The sequence below is a fragment of the Oryctolagus cuniculus genome, chromosome 11 (genome assembly GCF_964237555.1).
Source record: "Oryctolagus cuniculus chromosome 11, mOryCun1.1, whole genome shotgun sequence".
Classification (NCBI taxonomy): domain Eukaryota; kingdom Metazoa; phylum Chordata; class Mammalia; order Lagomorpha; family Leporidae; genus Oryctolagus; species Oryctolagus cuniculus.
The window spans coordinates 116,049,068-116,065,373 of NC_091442.1; the positions used below are offsets into that span (position 1 = coordinate 116,049,068).

Sequence of the window (16,306 nt, forward strand, 5' to 3'; positions counted from 1 at the left end):
TCAGATTGCAGAGCCCCAGTCAGCCTTTGTGGCGCCCTCCTTCTCTGCGCTCCAGAGGTGAGCATCCTGGGAGCCAGCATCCCCCTTCTTCTTGAGTCCAGTCCCCAAACTCTAATGGTACCGTGGTCCCCAGGTTTGAGCGAAAGATGCAAGGTTGGCAATCCGTTTTCTAGCAAGAGCAAAGAGAAAGGAAGAGGCCTTCACAAATTGCAGTCGGAGTGGGGGAAGGGCAAGCTATAAATGCGAACATAAGAACTAAGGAAGTTAAAGATGACAAACCTCTAAGTCAGTGAAAAATCTTAAAATCCCAGAAAGCTGTGAATGTGGCGTGCCAAGACGTCGCGGAGTCCCAGAAGCCGACCCGGCTGAGGCCGATTTGCAGCAAGCCCGGGGTTAGGACGCACCCCGGTTCGGGGCTTTTCTTCTTCCTTAAAAAGTGTTATCACAGACAAAGAGTACTAGGAAAGGCCGAGAGAAGTCAGCAAGCATTTTCTGGGGCCTGCGTAGTCCACGGCGGTTAAGCCAGCTCTTGCAACACCATCATCCCGTATCGGAGCACCAGCTGCTCTCCAGCTCGCGGCCTAACACGCCGGGAGAGCAGTGGAGGGGGCCCGAGCACTTGGCCCTGCCTCCTCTGCGGGAGACCCGGATGGAGTTCTAGGCTCCTGGCTTTGGCCACTTGGGAAATGAAGCAACGATTGGAAGATCAATCTCTCTCCTCTCTCCACTTTTCTCTCTCTCTCTCTCTCTGTGTGTGTGTCTCTCTCTCCCTTTCAAATACCATTTTTTTTTTTTTTTTTAAGAAAGCCTTCTCTTCAGGATTCTCACACTGTGAATGATCAGAGGTCGTTGTTGCTAGGGTCCCCCCGGGAAGCCGCCTCGTTCCTCTGGATGCCTGGAAAAGGGAGCTTTCCCTTAGGGTCAGAGCACCTGCCGGCGGGCCCTGCCCAGGATGGAGGTGTTCTTGTGTGAACAGCAGTGTGCGGGGGGGTGTTGTTAAAACTGAAACCAGGCATCAAGGGGCAAAGGCAGCTCAGTGAGCCTCCTGCATCTTACTTCAACAACTCTGGCAGCAAGAACACGAAACCACATCATCTGAGGCTCACGCCCAGCTCTCTGAAGCCCTGTGTCTGCTAGTTCCTGTGTGGTTTGCCTACAGACAGCAGGGCTGACGGGGGTGGCGGGGAGAGAGGAGGAGGCACTGCCGATGGATCTGTAACCTGGCACCTCCTTCAGTGTGGGACTTGGAGGACGGCGCAAGGTGGATCTGTGTTCTCAGTTGCAGTCATTTTGATGTCTGAGTTCATCATCCTTGCGAGAGAGGATTCTAACTCGGTGTCCGAGCAAAGACGTAAACTCAACTTCTTCTCTTCCGAAAGGTAAGTCATTATCAACACAGGGACATGCTCTCCAGAAGCCTGGAGCGGTCTGATGATTCGCAGGAAATTCACTATGAGTCAAATCTAATTAAGATGAATCCCAGGGGTTCTTTAAGTGTTGCGTTTAGTATTTTCGTCCATCAGCTAAGGTGTCTAAGTCTTTTGTCATGACAAAGTGTGTGGTGATGGGATTTGACTTCTGTTGGGTGGATTGGGAGAAGACTTGTTCCTTACTGAGCCCGTAACAGCAAACTCCACGAACTGGCTACAGAGCCATCTCAGGGAAAGTCTTCAGACCTTGGTGTCTCGAGGGTTAAAATGCCACGGCACCAAAGTCAGCACCGAATCTAGATGTGGGGGATTGGAAGGGTTTGGGGGACTGAGCAGCAGTGAACACCAGCACTCTGAGGTCCAGGATTTGCCGTTCCAGTTCCTCCTGCCGTTGGTACTGGTGTGACCTTTACAAAGACTGCCGATACGGGCTCCTTTACAGCAGGAGAACTTTATGTTGAAATTCGGTTTGAGAAGGGTTTGTCTATCTTTGTCTCTCTATGAATAGTTTGGTTATATCTCAAAGCCTGTGTCTCATGTAGACGTCCAGTCCCAACATAGCTCCTTTCTGCTCTTTGTCCCAACTGCTCCTGAACAGGAGGGTTGAACACACCCACCAAAGATTTCACTAACTTAAAAATTTATCAAACTGACATGACCGGAATTAGGCCTTGTTAATGATATAAGGGATCTTGCAAAAAGTTTGTGGGAAATGCATGTATTGAAAAGTAAGCATGGATTTCAAAAAATTTTGTACCAAAAACCTTTTAATTCCATTTTTCCACAGATCCTTTGAAGTGCCCTCATGTATGTAACTTCATTTGCCCATTACAGAGAATATATATACCTTGATAAATTACGGAGACAAATGCTTAGTATCTAAAAATCCACCGTGGGCGGGGCAGGGATGGAATTTCATGTGCTCATAGTATGATGGGAGACTTCAGGCTGAAGGAATGTGGTTCTGTGCAACCACATTTATCAGCAACTTAGTTCTTCAATGGTCTCTTTTTCTTCCTCTATTGTTTTTGGCTTGAGAAAAGCCATCTTTTATGTCACTTTCTTTTTTTTTAATTTGTTTAAAGATTGATTTTATTTATTTGAAAATATTTATTTTATTTATTATTTGAAAGAGTTACAGAGAGAGAGAGAGATCTTCCATCCACTGGTTCACTCCCCAAATGGCCGCAACGGCCAGAGCTGAGCTGATCTGAAGCCAGGAGCTTCTTCTGGGTCTCCCACGCGGGTGCAGGGGCCCAAGCACTCGGGCCATCTTCTGCTGCCTTCCCAGGCACATTAGGCAGGGAGCTGGATCGGAAGTGGAACAGCCGGAACTTGAACTGGCGCCCATATGGAATGCTGGTGCTGTAGGCCACTGCTTTAACCCACTGCGCCACAGCACTGACCCCTACTTTCTTTTAACAACCCAGTATTGTGTATAAAACTTTGTGTCGATAAAATAATTTTACTACTAAATAAAGAGCAGTAAGCTAATTAGAGAACCACCTCAGGACATTTAAGTCTCGAGTTTTAAAAATTTCTGATTTGTGCCCTTTTTGAGAACATTTTTAAGCATTTTTGCAGTCCCATACCATTGGTAAGACTTACTTTGTAGATCAACTGTGAGTGTCTCCCACGTCATGAACTGTCATAAACTGTAATCTTATTCTCCCTACATTGTGATGGGTTTTATATTTCCTTAAATGAATTTACGGAGGCAGAGGGGAGGTGGTGACTGATCTGTTCAATATGAAGAAATAGCTCTGCTGCTAACGGAATATCCTTGCAATACCTTCCATACGGCAGACCTGATGAAAACCCCCTTTTGAAACAGGTCAGTTGTTCTGTCTCCCTCACAGGGCTGTCGGCAGAACCAGCGAGTTAACACCGCTGGGAAGTGCCGTAGGGAAAGGTCCCGGGAAATGCAAGCCGGTCTCGGGATTAATTATTTCTTCAAATCCTTAGCGTTTTATTCCTACCTCTTAGACGCAGTGCACCTCACTGGCTGGCTGAAGTCTTTTCTTTTAGAACCTTTGCCTTCTGGGAAGTGCTGAAAGCAGCCCCAGTTCCCATGAATGCACTGACTTCCCCGAGAACAGCTCCCGCCGGTGCGGCCGCCTGGAGGTGCAGGCTCCAAGTGGAGCAGAACGGGCCTGTTGCCTGCCTGAGGAGTCTGCCGCTGTTCAGAACCGCGTTGTCAAGCGAGATTCCGTCAGGGTTTCTTACACAAGTAACTGCGGCTGCTGGACTGAGCTTAGGGACAGACTCTTACTTTGCGCCCCCATAAAACAAACTGTAAACTTGTTTTGGATTCTTTATGAGCAAAGTTGTCTAAATCAACGCATAGAATTAGTTTGGCCCGCATTTTATGCACCTGACGTGTTTACCCAGCCTCATGTGTCTCTGCCTTTATTTTCCTATTTAACAATTCTCAGGAATGCAAAACCTCGTTTAACAGTAAATATTTTATATTTATTGAGCAATTACTATGTGCCATGCCCTGCTCTTGACACTGTTTCCTTGTCAATGTTAATATTAGATCTCAACAAACTTGAGCCAATAGGCATTCAGCAAATTTTCTAAAAGAGTTTGCTTTTTAGATACAAGGGTACTTTAGAAAGCTTTTGGAAAAAATGGGATTAATATATCTAAGTTTACCATGGTACAAAAAAAGGTTTGAAATCCACATTTTTTTCTAATCATTTGCCTTTCTATGAACCTTTTTGAACACTTTTTTTAAAAATATTTACTTATTTATTTGAAAGTCAGAGCTCAGAGAGAGGGAAGGAAAGAGAAAAGGAGAGTTTCCACGCACTGTTCACTCCCCAGGTGTCTGCGGTGGCCAGAGCCGAGTCAGGCTGAAGCCAGGAGCTTCATCCACGTCTCCCACTCGGGTGCCAGGGGCCCAAGCACCCGGGCCGTCTTCCACTGCCTTTCCCAGGCCATAGCAGAGAGCTGGATCAGAAGTGGAGCAGCTGGGACTTGAACCTACGCCCAGATGGGATACACACATTACAGGAAGAAGCCTTACCTGCTATGCTACATCCAGCTACTGGGGAATACGTTCTTTTTCAGGTGCAAAGTGAACATTAACCAGGGAGAAGTGCATACTGCCAGGAAGTAACCTTACTTTCAAAAGATTGATATCTTAAAGTGTGTGTTGTCTAACCACATGAAATTAATTGAGAAATCAGTAACAGGGCCTGCATTGTGGTGTAGCAAGTGAGGCCGCTGCCTGCGACACCCTCATCCCTTATGGGTGCCAGTTTATGTCCTGGCTGCTCCACTTCTGATCCAGCTGCTTGCTAATGTGTGCGGGAAAGCAGTGGGGGAGGGCCCACGTGCTTGCGTGGGCCCCTGTACCCACGTAGGAGATCTGGAAGAAGCTCCTGGCTTCAGCCTGGCCCAGCCCTGGCTGTTGTGGCCATTTGCAGAGTGAACCAGCAGATAGAAGACTCTTCTCTCTGTCTCTCCTCCTCTCTCTCTCTCTCTCTCCCTCCCTCTCTCTCTCTCTCTCTCTCTCTCTATAACTCTGACTCTGAAATAAATAAATGAATCTTTCACTAGTAATAATAGTACCGAACTTTGCATGTGGGCTTTATGTCTGTCCAGCGCGGGCTCTTTTAAAGCTTGGCCAGTCATCCGGGAGAACGCCCTTCTGGCTTTGTCGTTGCCCCCTGGTTGGCCTGCTCCTGTGCCCTCACGTGCAGGCTGGGAGGAGGGGCGTGCTTGGATTCCGGGGAGCCCTCTGTACCGGGTGCCGCGGGAGCTGCGCGCTGCTGCTCTCTGGAGGCGCGGCTGTTCCGCCACTCAGCATGCCAGCTCTGACCATGACTCAGCCACCAGCTTGTCTGGATCTCTCCTTGTGCAGGTGCTGTTTGCGTCTCCCCCTGCAATTAGCGAGTGATCTGCAGGGCCACTCTGGCCTGTGGTAACATCCTGTTTCCCAACATACCTGCACACAGTGAGTTTCGGTGATAACCCTAAATCGGTTGTTCCATCGGGGGTCACATCGGGGGTACATTTCTAATGCACTTTGAAGAAAGAGGAGACAGAGCAGCAGCTGTAAATATTTATTGAGAGCAAGTTTGGTTAACAGTCACAATGGGTAGCGTTTACTGAGCCCTTGCTGTGGACCGGTGCAGCCTGCACTGGAACCCAGCCCTCCAGCTCCCGAGCGAACTGGGCCGCGTTGTTCAGGCTTTCTGTCTTTCCGTTTCTGAAGCCGTAGCATGAGAGCCATGGTGATGCTGGCTCGTGGGGTGCTCTGAGGATTAAGTAGTTAATCTATGCGAAGTTCCTCCAGGAGTATCTGCTGTCATGGCCGTCTGTCACGAGCCACGCTCACGCAAGCAAGAGAGGTTGAGTACCTCGCACAAGGTCACTTAACAAGCACGTGGCAGAACCAGGGTTTGGACTCAGGCAGTCTAATTCTGGAACATTCTCTCTCAAGACTGGAACATGTAACGAGGAGTAACACACATGGAACTAAATGAGAATCAGCAACAGGACACCCGCCAGCACACACACACACACACACACACACAGGCTTGACGGTACTGAACATCTGAGAGTCTGTTCATCTGAATAAGAATCCATATGATGCATAGATAAGTAGGGTACTTGCTGCATTTGCATGGCTTATGGCTCTGTACAAGCAACCTTAAATATCCGAGTTATTTACTTGAAAGTGAAATGACTAGAAGAAATGTGAAGGAATAATAACAACAACAGCAACAAAAGGAGCAATGCAAGAGGGGAGTTATGAGGCCACAGAGACCTGGGAAGGAAGATGCTACTTCAGTATAGTCGTGGGGTCGGGTGGGGCAGGGGGACCATCCCTCCACGCCTCCCACTGCTGACATTCCTCTTGTGTGCAAGGGTTCACCTCTACAGCACAGGAGAGAGCCATGGTCAGATTTCTAACAGACCCTACTGGCAGGACGAGGGGTGGCTTGGGGGGCCTCCGTGGCTGGTTCTCTGCTGTGCTCAGTGTTCCAGCATCTGTCTTCAGAAGCAGCCTTACAAACCAGTCTCTGGGCCTGCAGGCCTCCTCGTTAGCATTACAAAAGGGTTCCAGTGCTACGCCAAGCCTCATCCACTCCTGAAATTGCCATTACAGAAAGCTCTCAAGTGTAATTTTCTAAAAAGAACCAAAAATAAATGGGGGGGATCCAGCATTAATAATGTTTTTATGTATTTCTAACACAGTCGTGCCAAATTGGTTCTACTTCTTATGTTTTTTAATGAAAAGCAGCCTAATTGATCAATTGGTCATGAATAACACTTTTTCATTTGATTTTTCCACACCCCTCAGCCTTCTAGAACCACAGGCTTAATTTGTTGGTCCACAAATGGTTTATGATTTGTGTCTTTTGTCTGGTGCTTTGCAGGAAAACATTAGCAACACACTGCTGAGAACACGGTAGGAACTCAGCAAATAATAAGTAGACAGTTCTCTTGTTAAGTCCGACTTTAAAGAAAACTCTTTCTTAATAAGTAGGAAGTCTTACCAGCGAAGTACGCAAGCAAGGGGTGAAAACCTGGTTGGCTTATCATTTGGAATGTTTCTGTTCATCGTTGAGTAGATCATAGTTCTGGCCCTTTATTACGTAAAACATGAAATCAGCTAGCTGATTTGGTTACCAGCCAGAGCTAGTAACCTAGACCTCGATCCGTTGTCAGGGAGCCAAGTACTTGAGTACCTAAGGAGTGGGAAGCTGGATTGGGGGTGGGGCTGGGGCTGAGACCAGGCACTGTGCTGTGGGGGGCAAGCACTCCAGGCAGCACAAACCTTGCACCACAGGCCCGCCCGCCCGCAGCTAGATCGGGCTGTGATCTTTGAGACGCGTGGCCCACATATTTTGCCTCTCTTTTTTCAGAAGGGCGAAAGCAGAGGTCAATGAATTTTTGTGACTTCCCCAGGATACCTTTGCTGATACCTGCCAGGACCTCGCACGGGCTGTTCAGTTGCAGACCAGGCTACACTGGGCTGAGCACAGCGTCTGGAGTCACCCGGGCCTCTGCAAATCTGAATTCCGGCTCTTGCAGAAAACTACCTCGGTGACCTTGGACGAGGCACCTGAATTTGTTGGGCCTCAGTTTCCTGCCTGGTGACAGAGAGGTTAGACCTCACGTTCTCGGAGGCCCTCTGGTTTCTGTTGGAAACCACCTGTCTCACTGAGAACAGAGGGAAGTGACTTTTTCTGCTAGAGATGGCAAGGTCCTTCCCCCTCCCCTGCAGGCCAGAAAAGTAGCAGCCAGTCCTGGGTGAATCCCTTTGCAGAGGCCAAATCCCATTGGGAACTGTAGCCGTCAGTGGTGCTTTTGTGGGCCGCTTGGCTGTCATTTTTTAAAAAAAAAGATGTATTTGTTTATTTGAAAGGCAGAGTTACTGAGAGAGAGAGAGAGAGAGAGAGAAAGGTCTTCCATCCCCTGGTTCACTCCCCAGGTGGCCACAATAGCCAGAGCTGTGCCAACCGAAGCCAGGAGCCAGGAGCTTCTTCTGGGTCTCCCATGTGGGTGCAGGGGCCCAAGGACTTGGGCCATCTTCCACTGCTTTCCCAGGCCATAGCAGAGAGCTGGATGGGAAGAGGAGCAGCTGGGACTAGAACCGGCACCCACATGGGAGGCCGGTGCTTCAGGCCAGGGCGTTAGCCCGAGTTATTTCCTTTAGTGTCTCTGAGATGGGCTTGGCAGGTGGAGCCTTGTTTGAGGATGTGCAGCTTTGAACACAGAAGACTGAGACTGAGAAAGGCCTTGGCGCTCCTCAGAGCCACGTGTGGTCACAGGGACAGACTGGCTGCCCCCGTGACCATGAAGGTGGCCTGCTTCCTGTGTGGTAACAGCTGATTTAGTGGGAACTGGGGCTCTGTCTCTCGAGGGGGCTTTTGCTCTTTAAATTTTCTAAGTGAATTTCAGGCTGTTGGGTGGGGTCACAGAGAAGTGTGTCATCTGCTCTGTGCAGCGTCGGGTCCTGAGGCTGTGGGAGGTGGTACTGCCCGGTGGTGAGGGTGACCGAGCCTGGACGTGGCTCCTGCACTGTGTTCTGTTCTCAGCCAAATGAGGACCCAGTGTGCTCTAGAACTCCTCCATCCCAGAACCCGTGATACAAGAGGCTTACGAAGATTCATGCGTGGTGACCCTCACAACACCTTTATGTCTTTGATGTAGTTAAAATATGCAATATCTCATCTATGCAATGGTGCTTTCTTTAAGCAAATTCATTTTGTAGAATTTCAGCCTCCTAGATCAATATTTTTAAAGAGGCTACTGTTTTTTAAGATGTAATTAATTATTTATTTATTTGAAAGGCAGAATTACAGAGAGGCAGAGGCAGAGAGAGAGAGAGAGAGGTCCTCCATCCACCAGCTCACTCCCCAGTTGGCCGCAAAGGCTGGAGTTGTGCCAGTCCGAAGCCAGGAGCTAGGAGCTTCCTTTGGGTCTCCCACGTGGGTGCAGGGCCCAAGCACTTGGGCCATCTTCTACTGCTTTCTCAGACCATAGCAGAGAGCTGGATTGGAAGTGGAGCAGCCGGGACCCGAACTGGCACCCATATGGGACACCAGCATTGCAGATGGCAGCTTTACCCTCTACACCACAGCGCCGGCCCCCTAATTCATTTTATGAACCAGACACTGTAGAATGTCGACAGTACTCCGTATGTGTCCAGGTAGAGAAAGGAGAAAGTGTGGAGATGAGGGATCCCCTAGCTGGAGAGAGCCCCAATTCCATGGAGCTTTCATGGCAACCCTGTGTGTTCTCCAGCGTAGATCAGCAACTGCAGGCTGGATAAGGAAGTGAGGTTTACTGTGAAGTGAGACTGCTACACAGCCAACTCTGTCAGCTCCCATTGTTTCATCAGGTGAAGGGCCAATTCACTGCTGTTATCATCAAGAGAGAACTCTGTAACGCTTTGTCATGTAGATGCTGTGAAAAATTACCTGTCTGGTTACTTTAATTCATCTTGTGGCTACCGTCTGCAGAAATTCCCTCCATCCCAATAACTGACAGGTACCAGATATAATGAGAACATTTAGGGTAATAAAAACAAAAGCATAATAGAGTCCTTTTTCCTAAGGAACTAGCAATTTCTTAGAGAAACTGGGACAAGCAAAAGAAAATGCGACTGCAATGCAAAATTCATGGCAAAGAGATAACAGAGCACACGGCTAGCGTTGGGCATTTATAGAGAGGGCTTCTTGGAGGAGGTGCACCTGTAGGCAGAAAGTGATGTCTTGGCAAAGAGGCATAAATACATCCACAGATTTTTGCACTCCAAGGAAATCTTGGAAGGAACAGGATCTTCTTTGGCTGAAGATGTTTATTTTGCAAAAAGCAAAGAGTAAGGAAGAAAGCCCTCATGGAGTTGTTTTTTTTTTCCCCTCCCTTGGAGAATCCAGAAATTAAACTTCCGCTGCTGGAACGTGGGCCTCAAGCCCTTTGCCCAGACAGCCTGCTCTTCCCAGCCCGATCCTGCCGTTCAGTGTCTTGCTTTTCAAACATTAACTTCCCCGCTGCTTTCCACTGCTCCTCCTGTGAAGTGGCTTTGCTGCCGTGGTTTCGAGTGCTGGCCTCCGCGTGGACTCCCCTCTAAGGCCCCTCTCACCTCGCGGAGCCCAGAAAGGAGCAGAGCTCTCCAGGAGGGCTCTGACAGCACCATGGATGCTCGCCTCCCTCGAGCTACACCCTATACTTCTATTAACAGGGCCCACGGCTGCGTTAGCCTTTTTGGCGTTTATGGCACACTGCTGACTCATAGTGAAATTGTGGTCAGCCAGAAGCCATGCGTTCCCATGCTCTACCGTGAAGCAAGCCTCTTCCTTATTGGGTACTTACGCTGGTAATAAGACTCAGGCACAGAGGCTGAAATATAGAGGCGTTGGTCCCTATTACAGTTGATCGTTCTTGTCAGCGTGCTTCCAGGCCTGCGTCTTGGCTCGCCCTCCCAGCAGGTGGGTACTCAGACGGTCCTGTAGCAGAAGAGTGAGGCTCACTCAACCCCCAGCCTCCAAATGGTCAGCACGTTCCTCTGCTTCTGTAAACTGTGTGCGAGCAGACAGATCTTCATCCTTCGGCAGACTGGGGGGCCCCGATCTTCTCTCCTGTGAAATCCGGACAAACGGGAGTGGCCGTCCCCTTTCCCAGGATGGGCTGTCACGATGCCACAGCCACAAGGCAGCGCTCCTGGAGGGCAGTGCCCTCACGAGAGGGGTCATGCCAAGCTCTCTGCAGTTTCCGGAAGATTGGATCATCCTCATCACCACATCTTACAGCCCATGGGCATTCCGTCCTGCAGCTTTTTTTTTTTTTTTAAGATTTTTTTTTTCTGTAATTTATCTGAGAGGTAGAGTTTCAGAAAGTGAGAGGGAGAGACAGAGAGAGAGAGAGGTCTTCCATCCACTGGCTCATTCCCCAAAAGGCCACAACGGCCCGAGCTGAACCAATCCAAAGCCAGGAGCCAAGAGCTTCTTCCAGGTCTCCCATGTGGGTGCAGGGGCCCAAGGACTTAGGCCAGTTTCCACTGCTTTCCCAGGCCATAGCAGAGAGCTGGATGGGAAGTGGAGCAGCTGGGACTAGAACCGGTGCCCATATGGGCTGTAGGCACTGCAGGCGGAGGATTAACCTACAGTGCTAGCCCTTCTGCAGCTAGTTTTTTAAAAATATTTTATTTTATTTGAAAGAGTTACAGAGAGAAATCTTCCATCTGCTGCTTCACCCCACAAATGGCTGCAGCTGGGCCAGACTGAAGCCAGGAGATTCTTCCAGGTCTTCCACATGGTGCAGGGGCCCAAGCACTTGGGCCATCTTCCACTGCTTTCCCAGGTGCATTAGCAGGGAGCTGCACCAGAAGTGGGGGAGCTGGGACTCCAACCGGCACCCATATGGAATGCTGGCGGCGGTTTTACCCACGGGGCCGCGGCACCGGCCCCGGGACCTGATTTTTAAAAAGATTTTTTTTTTTGCTTATGTGAAACGCAGAGTGGCAGAGAAGGAGAGACAGCAAGAAAGAGCCCTTCCATGCACAGGTTCACCAGGCTAGCACTCCAGCTGGGTCTCCCGTGTGCGTGGCAGGGGCCCAAGTACACTTGAGCCATCTTCCACTGCCCTCCCAGGTGCGCTATGAGGCACCTGAGTCAGAAGCCAAGCTCCTGGGACTCGAATTGGCACTCAGATACAGCATGCCGGCACTGCAGGTGGCGGTTTAATCCGCTGCGCCACCACGCCAGCCCCAGCAAGACGCATTCAGAGTGACTCCGAAGGCGGACGTGTGTGTGAGTTAGGATTAGCCTCGTTATCGCAGGAGCCCAGGGCATGAAGCGCACATGCCCTAACACGTTAGGCACATGAGTCACACGTGCCCTAACTGTCCATTCGGACTCTGTGACGTTCCTGGAGAGGCTGCAGTGGCCACAAGGACTACACCCATCTGTCATCTTAGGTTACACAGCAAATGGGGCTGCCGTTGGGCTGATACGGAAAGTAGAGAAGCTGCAGTACCTTAAGCGGGAAAATGATTAAAATACACTACAGAAAATAAAAATAAAATGACTCTTCTCTCCCCCCTCCCCCAGCCCTTCCCCCACCCTGCCCTCTCCCTTCGGCTGCACGTGGGCTACAAGCCCCTGTGTTCAGTGTTCCCTCAGAATTTTGCAAAGCTCTGAGAGTCTTAACAAACTAGCGCTCTGGCTAAAGCAGAGAACTCACAGGTAGGTCGTACAGAGGCACATGAAAATGTCCATACAACAATGAAATTTAAAGATAGGCTTATTTATCTTGGTGCAAAAACTTTGAAATCCACGCATGCTTGTATAACATTTGTAAAGCTAACGGCAATATTCCAACACACACCCTGTGAACGCTTTTGTTCATGATAGATCAATGCAGGAACCATCCACGTTTCTCTAACCTCATTCTAATACAGACGTTTGTGTTGCTCTTGGGGCCTTGTAGCAATTGAGACTCCAACAGCCCCTCCTCCGCCTAAATCACAAGGGTGCTTGTGATTTAGGGCCCCTTACTGCTTGGTAAGGCCACGGTGAGCTCCGGCGTTTCGTGGTTTGGACAGATGAAAGGCCGGCAGTGGCCTGAGTGATGTCAGTGTGGATGGGGGGACAGGGAGTAAGGAACCCAGCCACAAGTGGGACAGGTGGAAACCAGTGCTCTGTGCCCTAGGTACCAGGGCGGGGGTTCAGGGCCTGGAGCTGCAGGAGAGCTGGGGCGGGGGGCCGGGTGAGGTGTTGGGGGAGGGAGTTTTGATCCTGTAGTGGATACTAAGTGTGATCCCCAAATCATGTTAGACTTGAAAAATCATTTCACAAAGATTTGCTAGTCTTCAGGTTAACAATTTCTGCGGAAGATTTCTCAAAGGACTGGCGATGCCTTCAGATCTTAAAGGCATTTCCCCCTTCCTCGGCCTACAAAGCCCTGACGGGGTGTGAGCGACTCCTTCCCCGCTCCCCTGCACACACTGCGCTCCGCAAATAACACAGGCCGCCCCGCACAATGCCGGCCCCAGCCTTCCCTCTCCCAGCCCGAGGAGTCTCGATTCATTGGAGTCCTTCTCTGACCTTTTAATCCCTTTATTCCTCCCTGGACCTGCTCCAAGCCGTGCCTGCCGGTGAGCGTCAGCACCAGAATGTATTCATTAAAGCCTACGGCATGCCGACTGCCCTTTTGACCGTGGAGAACAAGGCAGGGAGGGCACAAAAGAACATTCACGAGGTCGTGGGGGGTTTATCCGGCTCTCCTCTCCTCCGAGGAGTTGTCCATCTTTGCCGAGCTGACAGCCTGCGAGGAACGATCGTCCTTAGGCAAAATTCCACCCACAGGTTAGTGATTGCCCTGCAGAGGCGTTTGCCTGACCCTCACCTAAGGACAGCAGAGTGCACGCTCCTAGCAAATGGCACTGGTGAGAATTTAGCTGCAAATGAAACCGGGAAGCGCATTTGTTCTGTCTCGGAGGAGGCGTTTCCCTGCCGTGTGGAGTCGTGTGGTTTCTGATGAGCTGCAGAGGGGTTTATTCCACTGAATTCACTCACTTTGCTGCCACTGGATTAATTTCATTTCACATCACGCCTCTAAGTAGCAAAGTTAAACTGATTTGCAGCAGGCTAAGTGGATATGTTGATGCCTCCAACACGAGTAAGATGCGGTCCGGCTGGCTGGCAGCGATCACGGGGGCCTGCTGTTTGCAGAAGCGCACTGCTGTAGGCCAAGCTTTGAGACGCGGTTTCTGAGAGCTGCACTAGAGGAGACAGCGAGCGCCAGAGAAGGCAGACCTGTCAAATAAAATGAGCCTTCCTCGGTCATGAACCAACTCTTCATTCCTCAACATTATTAAAAAAAAAAAAAAATCATGTTCTAAATGCACACTCCGAAAGCCTCCACTTTATATTTTTTTAATTGTGTGTCGCAGGGCACAGCTCAAGACACAGGCCCCACCCCACGTGAGCTGCATAACCACTGACGGTGCACCTGCAGCTGCGCCTGCAGCGGGCCGGGCACCCCCGCCCTCCCTTGTCCCCCTCTTGCCTCCCTCCTGTCTCTGTCGTCTACACCGCTCCCCACTTCCAAAGCCACGATCTCCTCATCCTCCTGGGACCCCTAATCTCTACGGTGGGGCTCCCTTTTTTCATTTCTCTCAGATTTCCTGACTTAACTCTGGCTTTTGCTTCTACCACAATAAGTCTGCTGGGGAAGTTTTTCTGATTTCTATAACTAGTCGTTTCTATGACCAGGAATTACTTTCGAAGGAAATGACTTGTGGAGATGCGCCCATGGTATCGCAGGGCTGTGAGCCGGGGCAAATGCAATAATGGGTATAAAAAGGCAATTTGTAAACTGCGACGTGCTCTCCAGAGGTAAATTATTGTATGGCTTTCAGTTCAAAAGGCAGCTGGGTAGCATAGGAAAATTCAGCAAGGCTTGGTAGCGTGGTCAGGAAAAAGTACTCGAGAATCCAGGGCCTTGGCCCCTCCATCAGGGAGCTGCCCGCTTAGAGAACATCCAGGGCCGGGCCTGCCTCCCACTCCTGGAGCAGCCTTCCCATCCCGCGCACCACCCTTCTCCAGAAAACCTAGCCAGCCTTTTTTTTTCTTAATTCTTTTTTAATTTTTATTTATTTTTTTGACAGGCAGAGTGGACAGTGAGAGAGAGAGAGAGACAGAGAGAAAGGTCTTCCTTTGCCGTTGGTTCACCCTCCAATGGCCGCCGTGGCCGGCGCGCTGCGGCCGGCGCACCGCGCTGATCCGAAGGCAGGAGCCAGGAGCCAGGTGCTTCTCCTGGTCTCCCATGGGGTGCAGGGCCCAAGCACCTGGGCCATCCTCCACTGCACTCCCTGGCCACAGCAGAGAGCTGGCCTGGAAGAGGGGCAACCGGGACAGAATCCGGCGCCCCGACCGGGACTAGAACCCGGTGTGCCGGCGCCGCGGCGGAGGATTAGCCTAATGAGCTGCGGCGCCGGCCTAGCCAGCCTTTTAAAGCCTGTCCCCGTGCTCGCCAGCTCATCCCAGATCTTCCCCAGATGGAGTTCATCTCCTCCCCAGCCGGCGTGTCTGTCCATCCGTCCAGAGGACTGTCCGGGGGGGGGGGGGGAGGAGCAGGTAAGAAGCCTCTTAACCTGGGTCACCCTCACCCGCCATCGCGGCCCCTGAGCTGGCGTCCCATGTCCTGATTCCAGCGTCCCACCAGTGTGCACCCTGTAAGGCAGGACGAGATGGCTCAAGTGGTTGAGCCCCTGCCACCGCTGTGGGAGACTCGGGGGACTCGAGTTCTGGGTTCATGGCTTTGGCCTGGCCCAGCCCTGGCTACTGTAGGCATTTGGGGAATGAACCAGTGGATGGAAGATTTCTACTTACCTTTCTCTCTCTCCTTTGAAATAAATGAATAAATAATGTTAAGAAGACGTATGTGTGTAGGTACTGATCTCCCTGAATCAGTTGTGAACTATGGCGAGAAGGGCTGGTCCTGGTATGTCTACCATGTGCCATCTGTCACAGCTCCTCCCCCTACATGCTACACGGGCTGCCACGCATGGAGGTTACAGGAGTGGCCAGAGAGTAATGAAGAGAATTCCAGGAACCAAGAGTGTCCCATAAAAAGGCTCTGTCCCCCCCCAAGGCTGGTCTCACGTTCAGAAAAATCTTTACCTGTGCGATGGCAGGACCCCTCTGACATGGGGCAGGGTCTGTTAAACCGACCCATGAAGACGCTGAGTGCTGGTTTTTGTGACTCCTGTACTTTTCCGTACGTTTAAAATGGTTCCTGTTTAAAAAGGAACGTAGGGTCAGACATTTGCCCTGGCTGTTAAGGCGTGTCCCGCGTGACGTAGCTGAGTTGGACTCCTGGCTCCAACTCCTGACCCCAGCTTCCTGCTTCTGCAGACCCTGGGAATCTACCCCCTCTCTCCCCGCCTCTCAAATGAAAATAAATACATAAAATGGGCATAAAAAAGACCCCACCTGATTGAGAAGCTAGTGAGTTGAGTACGTTTCTCTGCAACTTGTTCAGCCTGCAGGCTTTCCGGAAGTTGGACTTAGAACAGCCGTTCCTCACCTCACAGCTTCGTTCTGTCTTACCTGCTGAATGTGGAACCCCGGGAGGCTGTGAGCTCTTTGCTGTGTGTCGCGTTTACTAAAAGGAGCTCTTTGAACAGCGTAGGAGGCTCTTGGAGGATAGAAGTTCCACCTGTAGCACGTGAGGAAGAGCCATGCTTGGGGACAGGTGTCGTGGGGCAGCGGGTTAAGCCCCTGCCTGGGAAGCCTGCGTTCTCTATCACAGGGCTTCTGATCCAGCTTCCTGCGAATGTGCGCCCAGAGGGGCGGGAGACGATGGCTCCCTTGGGCCCCTGCTACCGCTGTGGGAGACCTGGGTGG

At 50.7% G+C, this 16,306-nt stretch overlaps 1 protein-coding gene across 1 annotated transcript in view; it reads left to right on the forward strand.

Annotated features, from left to right (window-relative positions):
• Window positions 1–1,106: 1,106 nt before the first annotated feature.
• GRAP2 (GRB2 related adaptor protein 2) overlaps window positions 1,107–16,306 on the forward strand; it is a 70,449-nt gene continuing 55,249 nt past the window's right edge. Inside the window, exon 1 of the mRNA XM_051834071.2 lies at window positions 1,107–1,379. The gene's annotated coding sequence lies outside the window, so the exon portion shown is untranslated. The remainder of the gene's footprint in view (window positions 1,380–16,306) is intronic.